The following is an 18,994-nucleotide window of genomic DNA, read 5'->3' on the forward strand; positions in this document are numbered from 1 at the left end:
AGACCCTGCCAGCAGCCCACCAACATTAGTCAATATTTGCTATGACAAAATTCCAGCAGAACCTAGAGATTTTGACATTTGCATTCATGTGGTTTGATGTGTTCCGTCAGAAAAAGATGATTTTTTCACTAATCTATAAGCAATCTGTTTATTTAGCTCACCCCAGTTGAGTGTTTTGTTCTCCTATACCAGCTTCATGCTCAGTAAATGTTCCACAAACATCCCATTTCTTCTGTTCCTGCACCCCTAGAAGGGGCTCATGTGATAAGTGCCTTCTGGTCCCCTGAGGCAGGCTGATGAAGGTAGCAGATTAGAGCTAGGATTTTCTGGTATTTGGTCCCGGGGACTTCACGCAATGGAGCCACTGAACCAGAGTCTGGGCACTTGGGTTTGAGTTTGGGTTCGGTCGATCCCTGCCTGGCTCCCTCAGGAAAGCTCAGTCCTGGCCTGACCTTTAGAAGCCAGGAGGGATTTAATCTCTTAGCTCTCAGCTTCAAGTCATGCCAACTGCCCACATTTCCTACGTTGGTATCCAGGCTTTGCTCCTCTGCGGCTAAGGACTAACCTGCCTCGGCATTGCCTACCGGGCTCCCTGCTTGCTCTCTTCTGCACACTCACTCACTCTTTCCCCCAACCCTGTCTATGACAGACGTCCCTCGTGCTGGGTTCTGGGTTCCCTGTGTCCTGCCCACCTCTTGGGACCCAGGACAGTCTTAAGCCCAACCTCTCCAGTGCCAAAGGCCCACGTGCCTGGTGGTTCTGATTCTCTATGTCTGCGTACGTTCAGATCCCCAAGCTGATTCCTCGGCAGGATTGGGTACCACTAGACTAAACAGCTCTCTGGCTTTCCTCCCAGACTCAGCTCGGTTTGCCCCCCTCCAAACCCCGCCACATCCTCCACTCCTCACACCCCATTTCTCTTGCAACCCTTGGGTGAGTCCAGTTCCAGATTAAGCCTACCCTGCCTTTTGGAAATCAAGGAGGCCAGACTAGACACACATGATTTAAAGAAAGACTGTGCATAAGCAAATATGCAAGCACGTGCATTATTTCTCTGGCTATTGGCATGAGGGGTATATAGGACAGGTATGAAGAATTTGACCTTTAGAAAACAAGGCAGCTGGGTCTCATAAGGTAAGTTTGATTATCTAGTAATGCCTTTAAAGTGATCTGGTTTTGAAAGGGGCTTGAAATGTGTCCACTGAATAAGGAAGATGAAAACTCTTGAGGATCTGATCTGCTGACAGGTCCATCTTGTCCCCAGGCTCCCATGGATGTCACTGAAACATGGAAACTCATCAGCCACAGGAGAGCTATCAAAACAAGACTTTGAATTTTGAGGACCTATTTTTAAAGCATGTGAGTTTCTTGTTAAAAGTACGAAATCCAGTGATATAATGAATGAACGGCCTTAGATGCTATTTAAGTATTGTTGATCAAAAATCCGGGTTCATGGTTTGCCCCCTTGACAATTTCCCAAAGCACGTGCCTTCCTTATACAGCTCTCAAAACGGACTGTCGCCTGGGCCCATGTCCTGAACTCAGGACTTCGGCTTTCAACTGGAGCCCTGAGAAAGGTCACACAGGGAGTGTAATGGGAATAAGCTGACGACCCCTGGGTGGAAAACAAAGCCGCCTTAGCCCACAGGGCAGCGATGGAGGCCCCCAGAGGCCCAGGGGGATGCGGCTCCCAGTTGATCTGGTGATTGGGGCGGCTCGTACAAAGTCGGGAGTGTGCTCATCACAGAGGCCAACTGTGCTAAGTTACGGAACAACTAGTTTCGGCTCCCTTTCAGCCTCTTGGTCTGTCCTCACCCCAGTAATTCACAGATGAGAGGTTTATACAGTCAGTTCTGCAGTTAATTCAAATGAAACCTCCTTACAAGTAAGTGTCAGTGGCATCTTTTCAAAATGCTTCTGTAAGCCGCCTTCAGTCAGGTTCGGCAGAAGCTGACTCATGTGCACGTCATTTACAAGCAGGTATCCCCACGAGAAACTGGCAGGAGGGGTGGGAGACGCGGCTCCAGCATCCCCACAGGAGGCCTCAGGTGGGGGCTTTGGGAAGCAGAGCCCTCAGGAACTGGGGGGCGAGCACACAGTACCAGTGAGAGTGCTCCAAGGAGGTCTGGGTGCAGCCCTGACAGCGTCCGCTACACTGAGGCTAGGTCACCTGGTGCCGAAACAACTCGGGATGGCAGGAGGGGTTATAGCCTCCATTTACAGAAGGGAGAAGCTAAGATAAGGAGACGCTGCACCCAAGCTCACACACTCGGTGTGGATAACGAGGCGTGCAGAACTCACCGGGCTGCGCTCTGTCCGCCAGGCTCTTCCCGCTCAACCACATCAGTGCGTTCTCTTCGCTGAGCATGAGGCTCTCCCACCTGGCCAAGGTGAGGGGCATCCAGGAGGCGAGGTAACTGGGAAGTCAAACCAGCTGGAATTACTTTTGGATTTGTGGATGTTGATTCTGCAGCTTCTTACCCCCCTAAGTCAGAACAGATAATCAGGATTTGGGAGCAGTTTTGTCCTTATTAACCTCAACGCCTCTAGAAAACCGACTTTAGATGAGGGTTGTTCTAATCAGCTCACCATTCTCCTAACTTGCCTTGCCTGGCTCCTCCCATAGCCGTGCTGGTCCCAGCTGTGGGGCGCTCTCTCTTCTATCACATATTCATGACAGTCAAGACCCCCCTGAAGCCTCGGAGCAAGACTAGCCAGGTGCCCCCACTGCCCCACAGGGTCTGACCTCCTTGGACACTGGCTGCACAGCATTTTGGTGGAGTCTGGTCCTACCTAACTTTTAATGGGCTGGCTTCTTTCTGCCCAAAGCGAAGATCTGTTTCTTAGGACCGGCTTCTCAGGACGAATGCCACATCTTTGTATCCTCTGCGAAGTCCAGCAGGATGGCTTCAGAAACAGTAGACAACTGAAGAGCATTTAGTCTCTTGATTTTGGAGATAGATAACCGGAAGTACCAAGAGCAGCCTATCCCAGATGAATCCTGAGCCACAGCTTGGAAATGCTCCCTCTTGACCTTCCTCACTGGAGCTGGGAAGGACCTAAGAGATCTCGGTTCAAGACCAGCTGCGCTTTTAAGGCTGATGAAGAAGGGGGAGGGCTCTGGAGTCAAGCTGCTCACCTGCGCTATTAACAGTGTGGCCTCAGGCAAACTCACTTCACTTGTTTTCTACGCTGCCTCTGTTTTCTAGTCTGTAAATTGGGTTAATGACAGCACCTGTCTCCTGGGGTTATGGGGATTAAGTGAGTTCCACGCATAGAAAGAACTTTGAGGGGTGCAGAGTAAGGACTCTACATAGATTTATCTGCCATTATTCTTATTCTTATTACTGCCGTTATTTTATAAGCAATCAGAAGGGTAAGGAGTTTGCTTAAACATTCCATACCTAGGAAGACTGTGCTCACATGTCACCTTCTCGGTGAAGCCTTTCCTAACCACGCTATTTAAGAGGCACCCGCCCGGCTTCTCTGCACTCCTTACCCCCCTTCCCAGCTTGTCACCTTCTAACCTACTATGTAATTTACTTATTTTATTATGTGTTCCCCTCACTAGGGGGAAAGCAAGGGCAGGGGCTCTGCCCATGCTATATCCCCAGTGTCTGAAACAGTGCCTGGCACACACAAAGGGCACAAGAAATATGTATTGACTGATGAAGTTGCAAGTCAGGGATTCAGTATTGCTTTGGTGGCTGTGAGCAGCACCCCATGCTGGCCTGGGTGGTGACCTAGGGTGGGACTGCCAGTGAACAGCCCTCCCTCTCTAAGCCCCCATTCTCGATACCCACAAATATACAGGGACATTTCAGCAGCCAATCACAGAACGGGCTGTACTTGTACATGTAGGTGCCGCATGAATTAGAAGGAAACGGCTCAGCTGCCAGTCAAAGGCACATTCAATCCTCAGCTTAGCTGTTATCTAGTTATGTGACTTGGGCAAGGCCCTCTGCCCCTGTGGCCTCTCCTCTTGGGCATGGGGTTCTCCAGGCCTCTCCCAGTTTCCTCGGTCCTGGCTTCCAGGCTTCCTTATTTGCACAATCCAAGGACATTGAGGCCTCCCTGGCCTTCCTTGTTACCCCTAATCCAAACCAGCAGGGGCAGCTCTGCGTGTAGCTGCCATCAATGCAGCCCAGGCCCAGAGAGAGGGAGTGCAGCGAGCAGCCGCCTTGGCAGCCCCGCCAGCTCTCCTGGGACTGGCTGGCTCTTGTGCAGCCCCAAGCAGCAGGGTCTGGACACTTGCTGAATCCTTTGAAGCTGAGATCGTTGCTTGGGCGGGGCATGGTCTGTGTTGGGTAGTTTTAATTTTCTTATTGCCAAGAATTTCCGCTTCTAAAGGCATGCATCTTTCCCAGGAACTCCCTTCAGCTAAAAGAGAAAAGAAAAAACAAACAAAAGACACCCTCCCTGAACAGGGAGACTTTCTCTCTCTGACTGTGAGTCCTTGATAAGAAAATTGTTCTGCCAATTGTGGCATCCTGTTCTAGACCTGCCCTGCTACTCCTCTCCCTGGCAAGGCCCCTGGGACTTCTCTGGGTGTGATTAAAGGTAGTGGGAGGCTGGGCGACCTTAGAGTGGTTGCTACGAGATCAGCAGTAGATGAACTTTTGGGACCCAGGGACATGAATTCAAGCTGTCAGCCAAGTGTGCAAAATTGCCTCGTTGAGACTGATAAACTCTCTCTTTCAAGCTCCCTCTCAATCCCTCTCTCTTCCTTCTGTCTCTCTTTCTCCCACACGCACTTCTTAACAACAATGTATGCACGTTGTCTGCTAGATATTTAAAAAAGATAAAAACAACCATATCATCTTTTTGAGTCTAAGACACCACTTCCAATTTGGTAATAAAATCCACAGGCATGGACCCACCAGAGACAGAATTCTGCAGTATAAGGCTCTACTGTTCAGTATGGAAGCCCGTTGCCCCATTTCGGCTGCTGAGCACTTGACATGTGGCTAGTCCAAACTGAAATGGGCTATCAGTGTAAATGCACACTGGATTTCAAAGACTTAATATGACAAAAAAAATGTGAAATAGCTTACTAGTAATTTTTATATTGATTACATGTCGAAATGATAAAGTTTGCAACCTATTGAGTTAAATAAAATATATCACTGAAATTAATTTTTACTTTTTAAGTGACAACTAGGGAATTTTAAATTACTTACAATGGCTCACAGCACTTCCTATTGGATTGTGCTGATACAGAACTTAGGTTTCTTAGAATTATTTCTAAGCCTCAAAATTCAAACAAGGAAGACCAACATTTTGACTTGCCCGCTTTCCTTGGATAGTCAATTCATTTTCCCCAGGTTGCAAGATAAGTAACAGCAACCTTTTACTTCGCACTTGTCATTCATTTCAGAAGTCCTAAGATGGGAGGAGAGCACAGGGCTTTCATCAGTCTGTCAAAAGCTCCAAAAGGAATTACATTTTCATTTTTCTCTGCAGGCAAGTCATAGTTTCTGCCGTGGGCCAACTTCATGCCCAGCAGTACCTCTTACTTAGGAATATTCATAATTTCAGAACCCTCTTTGTGAAAACACCATTCTCCTAATTAGCCCATGAACAGAAGGCACTGGGAAAGCAGCTGCATTAGGGATTGCTCTGGTAGAAAAAAATTTTTTTTAAGTTTTTAATTTTTTTCCTTTTATTGGGGAACTGTGTTTTTCCAGGATCCATCAGCTCCAAGTCAAGTAGTTGTTTCAATCTAGTTGTGGAGGGTGCAGCTCAGTGGCCCATGTGGGGATCAAGCCGGCAACCTTGGTGTTATGAGCACTGCGCTCTAACCAACTGAGCTAACAGGCTGCCCTGGAAAAGTTTAAGAATAAGTCATATTCTAGTTACTATGTGCTGCCCTCACTTGAATCTCCTAAGAGAAGCTTCCTGTGATACGTGAATGCCAATACCAGCTCTTTGGCCTTAAGAAATCCACTACCCTGGGCCAAAATTTTGTCATCTGTAATGTTGGCAGGTGACTTCTAAAATTCCTTTTACCTTTTGTACTCGATTTACAATTCTAGACTTAAAAACACTCTATTTTTCAGGATTGCATCATTATTATAGCAAGTTTAATGACATGTCATAATTAAGATGCAATAATAAACAATTGAACTTTTTTGTAGACAACTTTCCAATATTATTCAGGAGTATTCTAAATATCTTATAAAGATTTTCCTCTTTTAAGTTTGTGTTTGTCAAAGCTAAGCAGTAGAAGGTACAAGACCTTCTAGCATGTACCTGATTATTTAATAATAAAAACTCTATCTGGTTTATACAACCACCCCAGGGTAGCAGTTTGGTCATGCCTATCAAAAACTGAAAAGTTCATCTCCCATGAGGCTGTAGTTCCCTTTTTGGAATCCATTGTAAGGAAGCTATCAGAAATTTAAACAAAGATTTTACATGGAGAGTTAATAAGTCAGGATACTTAACATAGAATAATAAAAATAAGAATAAGAATAAAGAGTCACATGTCCAGGGCTGGCCGAGTGCTCAGTTGGTTAAGAGCTGGCTTGGGACGCCAGAGGGCCCCGGTTTGGATCCCACATACGAGGGCCAGTGACACTGCCCTCCACAGCTAAGATGCTGAACAACAGCTCAACCTGGAGCTGGGCTGCCGTGAATCACTGGTGACGGCATGGGCTGCAGCCCCTGTGGCAGTGGGTTGCCATGGGCTGCTGTGTGTAGCCAGCAGCCAGTGTGAGCGGCCAGCAGCTGCAGTGAGCGGCTGTCCAGAAGCCAGCGACTGATCTGACTCGCCCGGGAAGAGCGCAATGATGGTGCCAATTTGGGCCAGTGAAGCAACATCCTCCACAACTAGACTGAAGAACAAAAGGACAGCAACTTGTCTGTTCCCCTTTCCCCAATTCCCCAGCACTGTTCCCATCGCCCAATTCCCCAATAAAAATCTTTAAAAAAAAAAAGAGTCACGTGTTCAGTAACAGGTGAATGGTAAGATGATAGAGATAGATAGATAGATAGATAGATAGAGTAAATCCATATAATAGAATATTGCTATAGCATAAAAATTGCTTTAAACAGCTACTCCACAACGTGGGCAAGTGTTCCTGATATCTAGTTTTTTAAGCTGGAATAAAATTCTTCAAAATCTTAACAGTAGTTTTCCCCAAGTAGTGGCATTTATGAGTGATTTTTATTTTCACAGTCGTACTTTTCTATGCATTTTACAAATTCTTTAATAATTCCAATTGCTTTAATCAGAAAAAACGATGGCTCCTAAAAAACAAACTTGTTACACTTTCCTAAGCCCTGCAGTGCCCCGAGCTTTATTTGGTTCTGTGGCGGATTCATAGCTGAACTAGAGAACCTGGCAAGCTCCTTGCTTTAGAGCGGGACACAGCAGTGCTCAAAGAAAGACTTAGTTAATGACTGAATGAAGAATTGGAGAGAAAAAAACAAATCATGAAGACTTAAATATGTTTGAAAGCTCTGGTTTAAATTTCAAATGAATGGTAGAGAAAATAATTGCAATGAGTTGAGTGGAAGAATTATTACTATATACTTGAGCTGAAAAGAAAAGTCTTCGTGGAGGACATTTGTATTAATCTGCTAGGGTCTCCATAACAAAATACCATGGACTGTGGGACTTGAACAACAGATATTTATTTTCTCACAGTTCTGGAGGCTAGAAGTCCAAGAGCAAGGTGTCGGCAGGTTTGCTTTCTCCTGAGGTCTCTCTTTGGCTTGCACAAGCATGCCTTCTTGCTGGGTCCTCACATGGCCTTTCCTCTGTGTGTGTACATCCCTGATGTCCCTCTGTGTGTCCAAATCTTCTCTTCTTATAAGGACACCGTTCATATTGGGTTAGGGCTCATCCTAAGGGCCTCATTTGAACTTAATCGCCTCGTTAAAGACCCTATCTTCAAATGCACTGGGGAGTTTAGGGCTTCAAGATGTGAATTTGGGGGAGACACAATTCAGCCCATAACAATACCCATCCCAGCAATTCCACTGACCTAAAATACTCCAGGAGATCTCAATTGATCCTGGTTGGAGGAGCAGAGCATAGTATTAATTCTCTGGCACTTCCTGTCACCACCCCACCACCACCCAACCATGCCTGACTGCCTGAGGGGATAAGAGCCAGAACCTGGATTTGAGACAAGGTCAAAGACTTTTAAATGGAGCTAGGGTCTCTTTAGGGGAAATTTTTCAAGAAAAAGTGAGGTACCAAGTTAGAAGAGTCAAAATGCAGCAAATCCTTTCATCCTTGGCTAAGAAATTGAACTTGACCCTCTAGATAATGGGGAATCATTAGACAGCATTGATGTAACACAGGTGTAACTTCCTTGTTTCTTATTGGTTTTGTTTTTAAATCCTGGAGGCTAAAAATGACTATTCTACATGAGACTACAGATGTTGCTTATTAATACAGAGCATTTAAATAAAGATAATCTTGGCAAACAAGTTTTGGGGTTGAAAGAAAAGATAGCCTTTGTACCATCAAATAAAAACATCACAGAATTGAATAAATACTACTTTGCTTCACTGTTACACAGCCAAAAGAAAAAGTCAAGTCAATTATCCAGATAACCCTGTTTTATTTATGGAGGTTTTAGCTCTAGTGGAGATGGCATACCTAGTCATATTCCCTTTTAGAAAAGAATTAATGAACCATTTAATGCTAGAGGTAAAATGGATGTTCCTTCCAGAATTTTCTTTTGTTGAATTCCTGTATTGTACAGGCCATCAGATTCTTTCTTAACCTTTGACTTCCTCTGTTACCCTCATGCGTTGCCAACTTTCCCACCAAAAGATCCCCAGAGGAAGGCAGTTACAAGAAAACTGTCAACTGACTGTGATGGAGTCTGATTTTCTCATTGAAATGCAGATTTAAGGTCAGGGAACCAAACAAAAACCAAAACAGAACAAACTCATCAAAATGCAGGCCCCTAAATTGAGACTAACACTGCTTACTCATAATTTAAAAGAGATGGAACAGAATGCCACTGGCTTCCCAGAAAACATGGCACTTTTCCCTACCGAAGCATAATAGATTTAATTCCCCTTCTATTTTAAGGCTCGGCCCTATATTTTGTCCCTATTCTCCTTGTCTTTTTACTTCATCTCTCTTACCAACTTCATGTTTTTATCTTTGCAAGCCACCTTAAATCCTTTTTGGAACAAGACACACGGATAGACACACTCATCTCAACAAGTAATATTTGAAGGCCCTCATTGATCATGCCACTGCTCAGGCTTGTTTCTTCCTCCCGTTTTGTTTCCTGAAAGCCTGGAGTGTGAGAAAGGAAACAGCTCAGTCTTAACCATTTATAGTCTCAACCGGGTGTTGGCAAAGGTGGAGCACAGAGCACATCCGACAGAGGGACCATTATCTGTGCCCCAGGAAGGTTGCCATGTGTTATGGACTGAATGTTTATGTCCACCCCCCACCCCAATTCATATATTGAAGCCCTAGCCCCCAATATGATGGTATTTGGAGGTGGGGCCTTTGGGAGGAAATCAGATTTAGATGAGGTCATGAAAATGGAGCCCCATGATGGGATCAGAGTCCTTAGAAGAAGAGGAAGACACACCAGAGCTTCCTCTCTAATGTGAGGACACAGTGAGAAGCTGGCATTCTGCAAGGAAGTGGGCCCACACCAAGAACTGAATATGCCAGCACCTTGACCTTGGACTTCCCAGCCTCCAGAACTGAGAGAAATGAACATATGTTGCTTACGCCACCCAGTCTGTGGTATTTTGCTATAGCAGCCAGAGCTGACTAAGATGCCATAATCTCACTGGCCAGCCCTTGAAAGTCTAACCTCCCAGTGGGTCTAGCCTCCATCTGCGTGGTGAGTCAAGTGCATGGACCACAGACAGCTCTGATGGGTTTTCATAAGCTCCTTGCTCAGTGCCTGTGACTGTTGTAGCCCTTTTCAGCCCTGTGGATCCCAGAGCCTTCACCATGTCATGTCTTTCTCCCTTAGACAAACTAGAACCACCAGTCCTTACACATCTGCAGCTCACACCAGCACATCTTACACTCACAGGATTTGGTGGCGCCTCACAGGAAGTAAAATTTTCCTCTTGGGTGTTTTCAGGAGCTGGCCTTTTCTCTGGTTGCTAATGCTGCAGTTCCCATCAAGCTTCACCATGTGCCATCTCTTTCAATTGATGGCAAATTTACTTTTTATTTATTTATTTTTCCTAGCCCATTCAATGAAAACCAGTCACAATGAATTACACATCGCGTTTTACAGCCCAGGCAGACATTCCAGTGGACGACAATATGTTAATTATGAAAGTTGGCACTGTTCATCCGAATGAGACCGATAAGGCCGAATTGCCTGAACTGCGGGGAAGGCGGAAGCGATTCTGAAACCTGTGCCGTTGCCAAAATCTCCACTGCCTACTAAGCAAGCTTGTTGTGCTTCCCTGAAGAGCACAGCGGAGCAGAGTTAGAATAATTATTCTGAAACGAATCTATAGGAAACCTATGTAAACTTGCGTGACATTGGGATTGGGATCCAAATACAGCTTTTCCTTTCCCTCCCTTCATCTCTTTGAATTTTGCCTAGTGAGGGTCATCTTCACCTGGGCAGCTGGGTGAAAACTCCAGCCGTGGCTCAGGCTTTTCTGCATCCTACAGCCCTTTGGAGGCCCAAACGCAGGCTCGATTTGGTAAACAGAATGTCCGCCCTCTTCCTCAGTGTGGAATTATATTTGGCTGGGAAGCCTGATGGGGAGGAGGTCAGGGTTGTTCTGATCTTGACTCTCTTTTCACTCACCTGTCAGGTGAGGGGTCGAAGGAGGAAGGGGAGGGAAGCAGAGGCAGGACAGTCCCTATGCCAGTGGGGGCTCCTCCGCTCTTGGGCCTGGCAGAGTTCTAGGTAATGCACTTGCAGTGCCTTTCTCCTGCAGCTCTCTTGACAAAGCAGACACATCCCTATTCCCAGTGGCTTTCGTCATCAGGCCACCCTGACCTCCTGCAGTCTCCCCTGTGGCTCCCCAAGCACTCATTCCACCATATCTGATCCCTTCTTTTTCATTTTTATTCTGGCTTTGGGATCTAAGGGTTGTGAAACAGTTCCTAGGGTCACATCCTTTGGAAAGCTACATATGGGAAGGGAGCTGTATCTACCCCAGAGTCCAGGGATTCTCAATCAGGCAGCACCGACCCCCAGGAACGATATGGAAGTGTGTGAGGACCTTTTGCAGTATTGCTAAACATCGGGCTGGGGGGTTTCTCCTAGCATTTAGTGCCTGGGAGCAGGGTTGCTAAATGTCCTGAAATGCATGGGACACCCCTACCCACTGCCCTAAATGTCAGTAGAGACCCCTCTCCTGGAGAAACACCAGTCGTCAAAACTAGGGCACAAGAGCCCCATTCTAACAAACTGATACATTCTGGAGACCCCTTTATACTTGGAGAGCTTCTACTGAGACTGAGTCAACAGGCTAAGTGTGGCTTGGGAAGAACCTTCCACTTACCATCTGGGTCCTGTTTCCAGACCATAAGCGCCTTGAGGGCAGATGCCGTTTCAGCCTCGTTAAATGGCACCCTGGAAACAGTGGGTTCCAATAAGTTCTGCTGAATTTGGTGGACTAAATTTGGTGGTAGAGCCTTTCGGAGGTAATTAGGTTATGAGGATGGAGTCCTCATGAATGGGATTAGCGCCCTTATAAAAAGAGACCCCAGTGTTCCTTTGTCCCTTCTGCCATGAGAGGACACACTCAGGAGACCAGGAAGCGATCCTTCACCAGACACAGACTCTGCCAACGTCTTGATCTTGGACTTCCCAGTTTCCAGAACTGAGAAAAATAAACTTGTGTTGTTTATAATTCACCCAGTCTCTGGTATTCTGTTACAGCACACCAAAGGGTCTAAGACACAAGCTGGAGGCTGTTAAGGGAGACACAGAAGGTCTTTAGATGTCTGCACAAAGCAACTGGTTCATCTCTATCTCCTTAAGCCTGTGGACCTCAGACATTGTGGATGCGTCCTAGAAAGAATTCATCTACTGAAGAGGAGGTCAGCTGGCAGAGCACTTTCCACTGATGTGATCTGCTGTCCCCTGTTTTATGCTGGAGTGGAGTTGCCGTGATCAGCCTCTGCTGCCCAGACAATGTTCTGAAGGGAACTAGCGAAAACCAGACTGGCTTGTGGGAGCTGCTAAGACACCAGGTGAGCCCTTGGAATGCTAGGCTCTTTAGAGCCATGGATGTAGAGACCTACTGTCTGAATTCAGCTTCCAGATGCAGAGCCAGAGAAGGGATTTGAGGCATGTGATTCATGGAGGGTATGCCTTTCAGGAAAACCCCTCTGAGTGAGACAGAAGGAAGGCAGAGCAAAGATGGGTGTCAGGTAGTGGTGATCTGTGACCTGAAACACAAGGGTCACTGGAGTGTTACCATATGGCAGTCACACTGTCCTTTGAGGTTAGGCCTGTGTGCCCCCTGCAGTGGTGGAACTAGCCGCCCAGGCACAGAGCTGGGTGATGAAGGCCCTGACCTGGTAAAAAGGATGTGGCTAGTTCTTTAGGAGGAACATAACGTCTGCATGACTCATGCATGCAAACCACTCACATGCTTGAAATCTGAAGTGGTTGCCCCTAGAAACAGAAATAAACTATGGTCCAATGATGAAGAAACTTCCCTAGCAAAGAAGACAGATGTGGCAAAGAACGTTCCAGTGTAAAAACTGAGGCTGAGGTTGGGGGTACCTAATGATTTACCTAAGGGGAATGCAGCTATTACCTGCCACGTGGTAAAATATGGACACAGCGCTTTTTAAGAGAGAGGGAAAAAATAACTCAGTACACAAATTTACTGTCCGTAAAACCCAACATCAAAAAATTCCCTCGAACAAGAATCGGCACCAGCCAGGCATTTAAATATTCAGCATCTTCTTCTAAGATGTAATTACCACTCTGCTTTGTACATCTGTGTTTGCTGTAACCTCCCAGTGGAACAGGATGCCATGCCACTGATTTGACAGGTTTATCCACCTAGTTTTTGAGCAGTTGGTCATTTTTCAGTTTGGTGGTGAATGCCTTGCCCCCTGCCCCCACCTTCAGCAAACAGGCAGGTCTGCCCTGTAGCTCCCACGTCCATCAGAAAAGCTCAAAGAGACTATATCAGGGGACAGCTAGTTTGTCCATCAGTTGCCTGTTTTTTGATCCTTCCAGAACCTGCAGTGGCCAATCCACTGTGACATTAGGTGAGCAGCTCAGGGGCCCAGAAATGACGTATGCCTAAATGCCATATTCTGAGGGATAACATCGGCTTGTAGACAAAGTGGGTGGGTCACAGTGAGGAGTGGAAGGACGGAGCTGGGCTGGACTTGGCACACGAAACAGAGCCAGCTGGTAGGGAGGCCCAGCCACTGCCACCTGATGGAGCATGAACCTGACCTTCTAACCCAACGAGTCACCTCCTCTGGGTTTTCCCTTGGTTTCCTGCAGGATTTACAGTCATCAGGTAGCACTGATTTCAAGGAAACCTGTTTCTTTATGGATGAACACTACGTCAACTAAAGGTTTGCCCAGCCCAGAAATTGCAAAGTGACGAGACTGTGCCCTTCAGTGTGGGGAGCACCCTTCAGTGTGGGGAGCACCCTTCAACCTCCTCCAGCTGGTGTATAAGATGTGCCTGAGTCCAAAGGCATCAGCATCTGTGGGTGACTATCCAGTGCTGGGGGCCAGCCAAGAAGAGTCTCGACCCCCCTAATTACGTGAATCAATGAGCCTTCTCCCCGGCCAAAGTTCACTGACAACTTTGTTTCAAGGTCCCGATAGTGCCGCCTATCCCCTTGCTCCACCCTCTGGAATAGAAAGGTGAGTCATAAAGTGTTGGGACTGGCAGGGATGCTGATGTCATGCCGCCTGGGGTTGGGGGATGGACTTCACACTTGCTTTTGCTTCTCAGTCTTCAAACAAAAGTAAAGTGTAAACATGGGTCAGCTCAAGTCAGGGCAGAGGGAAGACCTTTCTCCCTACTCACTCGCCCACATCATCCAGAGGCCCAGAGGGAGCTCTCTGGAAGCCACTAAAGTCCCCAGAGACATTTGGAAACCACTGACCCATTGCAAGTCCTCCTTCTGCACATGACGAATACCCAGGCCTGAACCGGGAAGCCACATTTCCAGAAATGATCTGTGAGGAAGCTAGGCCTAAGTCCCTCCTGAGTCCCCAAGGAGACGGCCTGTCCCACAGGCTTGAGAAGGCTCCTGCAGTGGAGTGGGGGTGGGGGTGGGGGGCGGAGGAGCCACATCCCTTCCCAGGTCAACCCCTGCCCCTGGTCCCTGCTCAGCACTCAGGGCCAGACTTGGTTTTCATTGTTCCCAGACTAAGGTCCCTGCTGCGTCAGCCCAGCAAACCCAAGGTTCCCCACAGCCCCTCTGGCCCCCAGCCTCACCCGTGTGTATCCTGAGAGGGAGGCACCCAGGCTGGAGCAGCCGCTGTTTACTTTGTTGGGGCAGAGGACGAGCATGGCTGCCTTTGTTTGAGGTTGCTAAGTTATTAGAAAAAAACAAAACCACAGACTGCACACTGAGGTTTTAGGTACACCTAGGCAGCACCGTTTCCCATGGGGGTTGGAGCCAGGGCCGAGACAAGAACCACCAGCACATGAAGACAGCAAGGGTGTGACAAGGAGACAGAAAAAATGTCAAAGAAACGGCATTACTCTGCTGAGAGTTTTGGAGTCTGCCTGCCTCCCCTAAAGGGCATTTCCTAACCGCGGAAATGACGTAAGCCTCACACCTCTGAGTCTTGCCTTTTCTCTGTGTCATGAGCGCCTTCTTCTTTTCTGCTCTCTTGTGTTGACTGCCCTTGTCCTGTCACTTTTTTCCCCTCTCCTTGATTCTCTCACTCACTCATTCTCCCTGCATCTGTCTCCACAAATCTCCATTCCTCTACATTTTTCTGTTGGCTCTCCTTTCCTTCTGTGCTTCCATCTCTCCCTCTCTCACTGTTTTTCCTTTGGTTGCATGCATGAACACATACATACATGCATATGCAATACACACACGCACACATAGGCACATGTAGTACGCACATGCACACATACACAGTCCCACACAACTGATACTCACACAGAGTCACACACTCACACGTACACAGATGCATGCAAACACACACATGCACACTCCCCTCTCTAGTCCAAGCTAAGTAACCTCAGAATGAGACTAGTTTGGTTCCCACAGGCTTGTTGACACCTCTTTGTATTAAGAGTAATTAGTAACCATAGGGGTGTCTCAGATAATCAAATAGGTCAAAGGGCCAGTAAGCTGAGGGGCTTCGTACAGAAAACAGGTCCCAGCCACATCGCTCCCTGGAAAGGAGCCTCTTATATCAGCCATTTGAGCAGATGGTGACTTCAGCAGCGAGGCTGCTGTGAAATGGAACATCTTCTATGCCTTTTGAAGACAGTTGTGGTTGGGGTTTGGAGGCCTGTGTGGGTTTAGAAAGGAAGCATTATGTTAATGAAGGGGGATCATAATCGTACCGGTTTGTTTGATGGGTGATTCTAGTCTTGTTTAAAGGACTCCTCAGGAGAGATGTAGGCTTTGCTACGTAAGTCAAAAGCAAGATGGTAGATTCAGCAGGTCAAGGAACAAAGAGAGACTTCAGGGATTCCGAGTTTTCACCATGGCCCTGCTACAGATCTACTACTTGACTTCATTACTAGCTAGCTTCTCATGGCCTCAGTTATGTATTCTCACCATGCCAGCAGCCCAATACGGAGGACACTACCAGCTAAAAAATTTGCGCCAAAAATTATTCACCAGAGTTGAAAGGTAACAAACAGAAAACTGCAAAATACATATATTTTAAATTTAATCAAGGTAAGAACATGGTTTAGGATTCCCCATTGGATGGCAGTTAGGGCCATGTATTTTGAAGGCAAGGAGAGTTATAACCATAGTAACCGTGGTCATTGAGCTGAAAATCAGGAAAGGTAATCCAACAAGGATAAGGAAAGTAAGACACAATATTTAAAATTGGGATCCAAAAAATCTGCAAGATATGTTAGTTTTCCAATACTTAGTCACCCCAAGAGCAATGCTATAGTATTGGGTAATAATTAATGCTCAAAATAAGACATTCCCCCATGCATCATGAAAATGTTAAATAAAGTTTAATGTATTCTGTTTAAATAGAAAGGGATACATATGTATGTGTATATATCTGCATACTCGTATATATGAAGGAATATATATGGATATATATTTATAAAAGATTTAATCTTTCTAAAGGTTAAAATGTTAAACTTGAATGTGTAACTTAAAATGTTAAAATTTAAATTTCCTAAAAGTTAAACATGTTCATCTTACAAAATAGTTAAGATAAAAAAAGTTTTGCTTCTTAAATGAGTGAACCCTCAGCTATTTAGAAAAACTCAGTTATCACTAAGACATATTTTGCAAGAGTCCCAAGTAACTGAGATTTCCCCATACATGATTTATAAGCAATTCTCAAGCACCTACTAGTTATGAAGAATTGATTACTTTCATATCATGCCAAATCTAGACTAGGGTAGTGTATTATTTATCTAATTCTGCTAAAAAAAAAGTGAAAACAAACAGTCATTTAAAACAACACACACTTATTATTTTATGGTTCTGAAGGTGAGAAGTCTAAACCAGGTCATACTGAATTCAGTGTGTTATTGGGACTGTGTTCCTTCCTGCAGACTCTAGGGTAGAAACTGCTTCCACACCTTTTCCAGCTTCTAGAAGCCACCCACATTCCTTGGCTCATAGCCTCCATCCTCCATCTTCAAAGGCAAGCAACAGTAGGCTGAGTGCTTCCCACATGACATCAACCTGACTCCTTCCTACCACAGTCACGTCTCATTCTCCCCACAGACACATCTCATTCTCCCCACAGACAAAAAATATTCTCCATTTTTAAGGATTCACATGATTAGCTTGGACTGACTTGGATAATCCAGAAACATCTCTTCATTTCTGGACTTGGAATTAACAGAGGTAAAGTCACACTGAAGAAAAGCCAGCGACTTTTTTTTGACTTTTGAAGAAAAGTCAAAGTCAACTGTTGCATGACTAGAGTAAGGCACAGAATTGCTCTCAAAGTTTTGCTTTCTCCTCTTGTCAAATAAGAAAAATTAGAAGGGGTTCTCCACTTCATTTACTAGGTCAGACAGCAATCTGAGGCTGTCATAGTCCTGAAGTATAATATGAAATCCTGGGGTGAGGCTGCTTGCAGGGGAAACAGCACAGAGAGAACCCAAAGCACGTCAGTACATCATCATGAACCAGCTCCTGATAAAATAGCTACCTGATCAATAAGTTGGGTTTGACACCTTTGGGTAAGGTGGTAGGTAGAGTGAACTTGCCTGAATTTCAGGAAACCTGGGCTCTTAGCATGGTGCCAGTAAGGGGGTGATGATGGGGGGTGATGGGAAAACAAAGATGATTGAAACCCTTGAACACCTGGATTCAAGCTACGTGTAATTTAGTGAAGGCATCAAGCACATGCACGACCCGGATGCACGGCAGGATGAGAAACGGGAGGAATGTGCTACATGGCTCATGCCTGTGGTCCATCCAGGTCATTTTGTGTCTGTGATAGAGACACAAAGAAACAGTTTGGAGGACAGCTCAGACAAACTGAGGACATCCCCTAAAGTTGCCTAATTTCCCTTTAATTGTCCATTATGGTTCTATCTTCTATCTTGCTTTAATTTATTTAATTTCATTTTTAAAAATGTAATGCAGTTGTATAGAAATTTCAGGACCCTAAAAGGATGCAGAGTAGAGGTGGTGTTTTTGTTTGTTTGTTTTTTGGTTTTTTTTTAAAGATTTTATTGGGGAATTGGGGGGATGGGAACAGTGCTGGGGAATCCAGGAAGGGGAACAGACAAGTTACTGTCCTTTTGTTCTTCAGTCTAGTTGTGGAGGACGTTGCTTCACTGGCCTATGTTGAAATATTATCGTTGTGCTCTTCCCGGGTGAGGCAGATCAGTCGCTGGCCTCTGGATGGCCGCTCACAGGGGCTCTTGGCAGCTCACACCAGCTGCCGGCCACTCACAGTACCTTATGGCAGTCCACTGCAGCCTCACTGCAGCCTACGCTGTGGCCGGTGACTCACAGCAGCCCAGCTCCATGTCGAGCTGTTGTTCACCATCTTAGCTGTAGAGGGTGTGGCGTCACTGGCCCTCATGTGGGATCTGAACCGGGGCCCTGCTGCTCAGAGCTGGAGTCCCAAGCCAGCTCTTAACCAATGCACCACTTGGCCGGCACTTGTTTGTTTGTTTTTAACATAGAAAGAAGTTTGTGAAAGGCCTTTTGTCTTTGTTCCCACTTGGGATCATGATGAGCTTGCTATCTGCCTCCCAGAGATAAGGAAGCCATGGTGAAGCCCCTGCTTTTTTAGTTTAGTGCTGGCAAACATGACTACTGCCCAACTGGCCAGGTGTTTGATGAAGTGCCTACCATATTCTTAGCAGTGTGCTTGTTCACCATGTTGGAATAGGATTTTCAAAATGGAGTCACTGTGGGGTTTTTGTTTTTGTTTTGACACATTCAAACTGATATAACGATATAAAGGGAAAGGCACAGTGAATAGTCTGAGAGACAGAAGGTGGGTGAGAGGAGAAGGATGGGGGAGAATGGGACATCAAAACCCCACCTTACAGAGAATCAGGAGATGATGGTTAATGGCGCAAAGACATGGAGGTCTGGGTACACATTAGAAGTTGCAGAGGTCAGTAGCGGAAGAGCTGAGGGTGGTGCATTTGGCGGGGAGGAGGAAGAGGGGGAAGGCGGTGATGCGGGAGGTGGAGTGGAGAGTGGGTGAGGCTCATGTACGGGAGCCAAATCCACAGCTCTCAGGGCAGGAAGTCAACAGACAGTGTCTAAAGTTGATAAAATGAGAAAAAGCAGTATAAGCATTTTTGTTAAAGATAGGGAAACCACCACCAAACACAAAACAGAAGTGAGGCAATGCAGTTGGCCCTGGGAAGCAGGACTCGGGTTTCTGAGGGT

General features: G+C 46.1%; 1 long non-coding RNA gene across 1 annotated transcript in view; it reads right to left on the reverse strand.

The window, feature by feature from the left end:
- Nucleotides 1-2,307: 2,307 nt before the first annotated feature.
- LOC109392030 (uncharacterized) overlaps nucleotides 2,308-18,994 on the reverse strand; it is a 93,517-nt gene continuing 76,830 nt past the window's right edge. The window contains exons 3-4 of the long non-coding RNA XR_002125981.1: nucleotides 2,794-4,380; nucleotides 2,308-2,417 (exon numbers count right to left, since the gene is read on the reverse strand). This is a non-coding gene — a long non-coding RNA (uncharacterized LOC109392030). The remainder of the gene's footprint in view (nucleotides 2,418-2,793; nucleotides 4,381-18,994) is intronic.

The sequence above is a fragment of the Hipposideros armiger genome, unplaced genomic scaffold (assembly GCF_001890085.2).
Source record: "Hipposideros armiger isolate ML-2016 unplaced genomic scaffold, ASM189008v1 scaffold_311, whole genome shotgun sequence".
Classification (NCBI taxonomy): domain Eukaryota; kingdom Metazoa; phylum Chordata; class Mammalia; order Chiroptera; family Hipposideridae; genus Hipposideros; species Hipposideros armiger.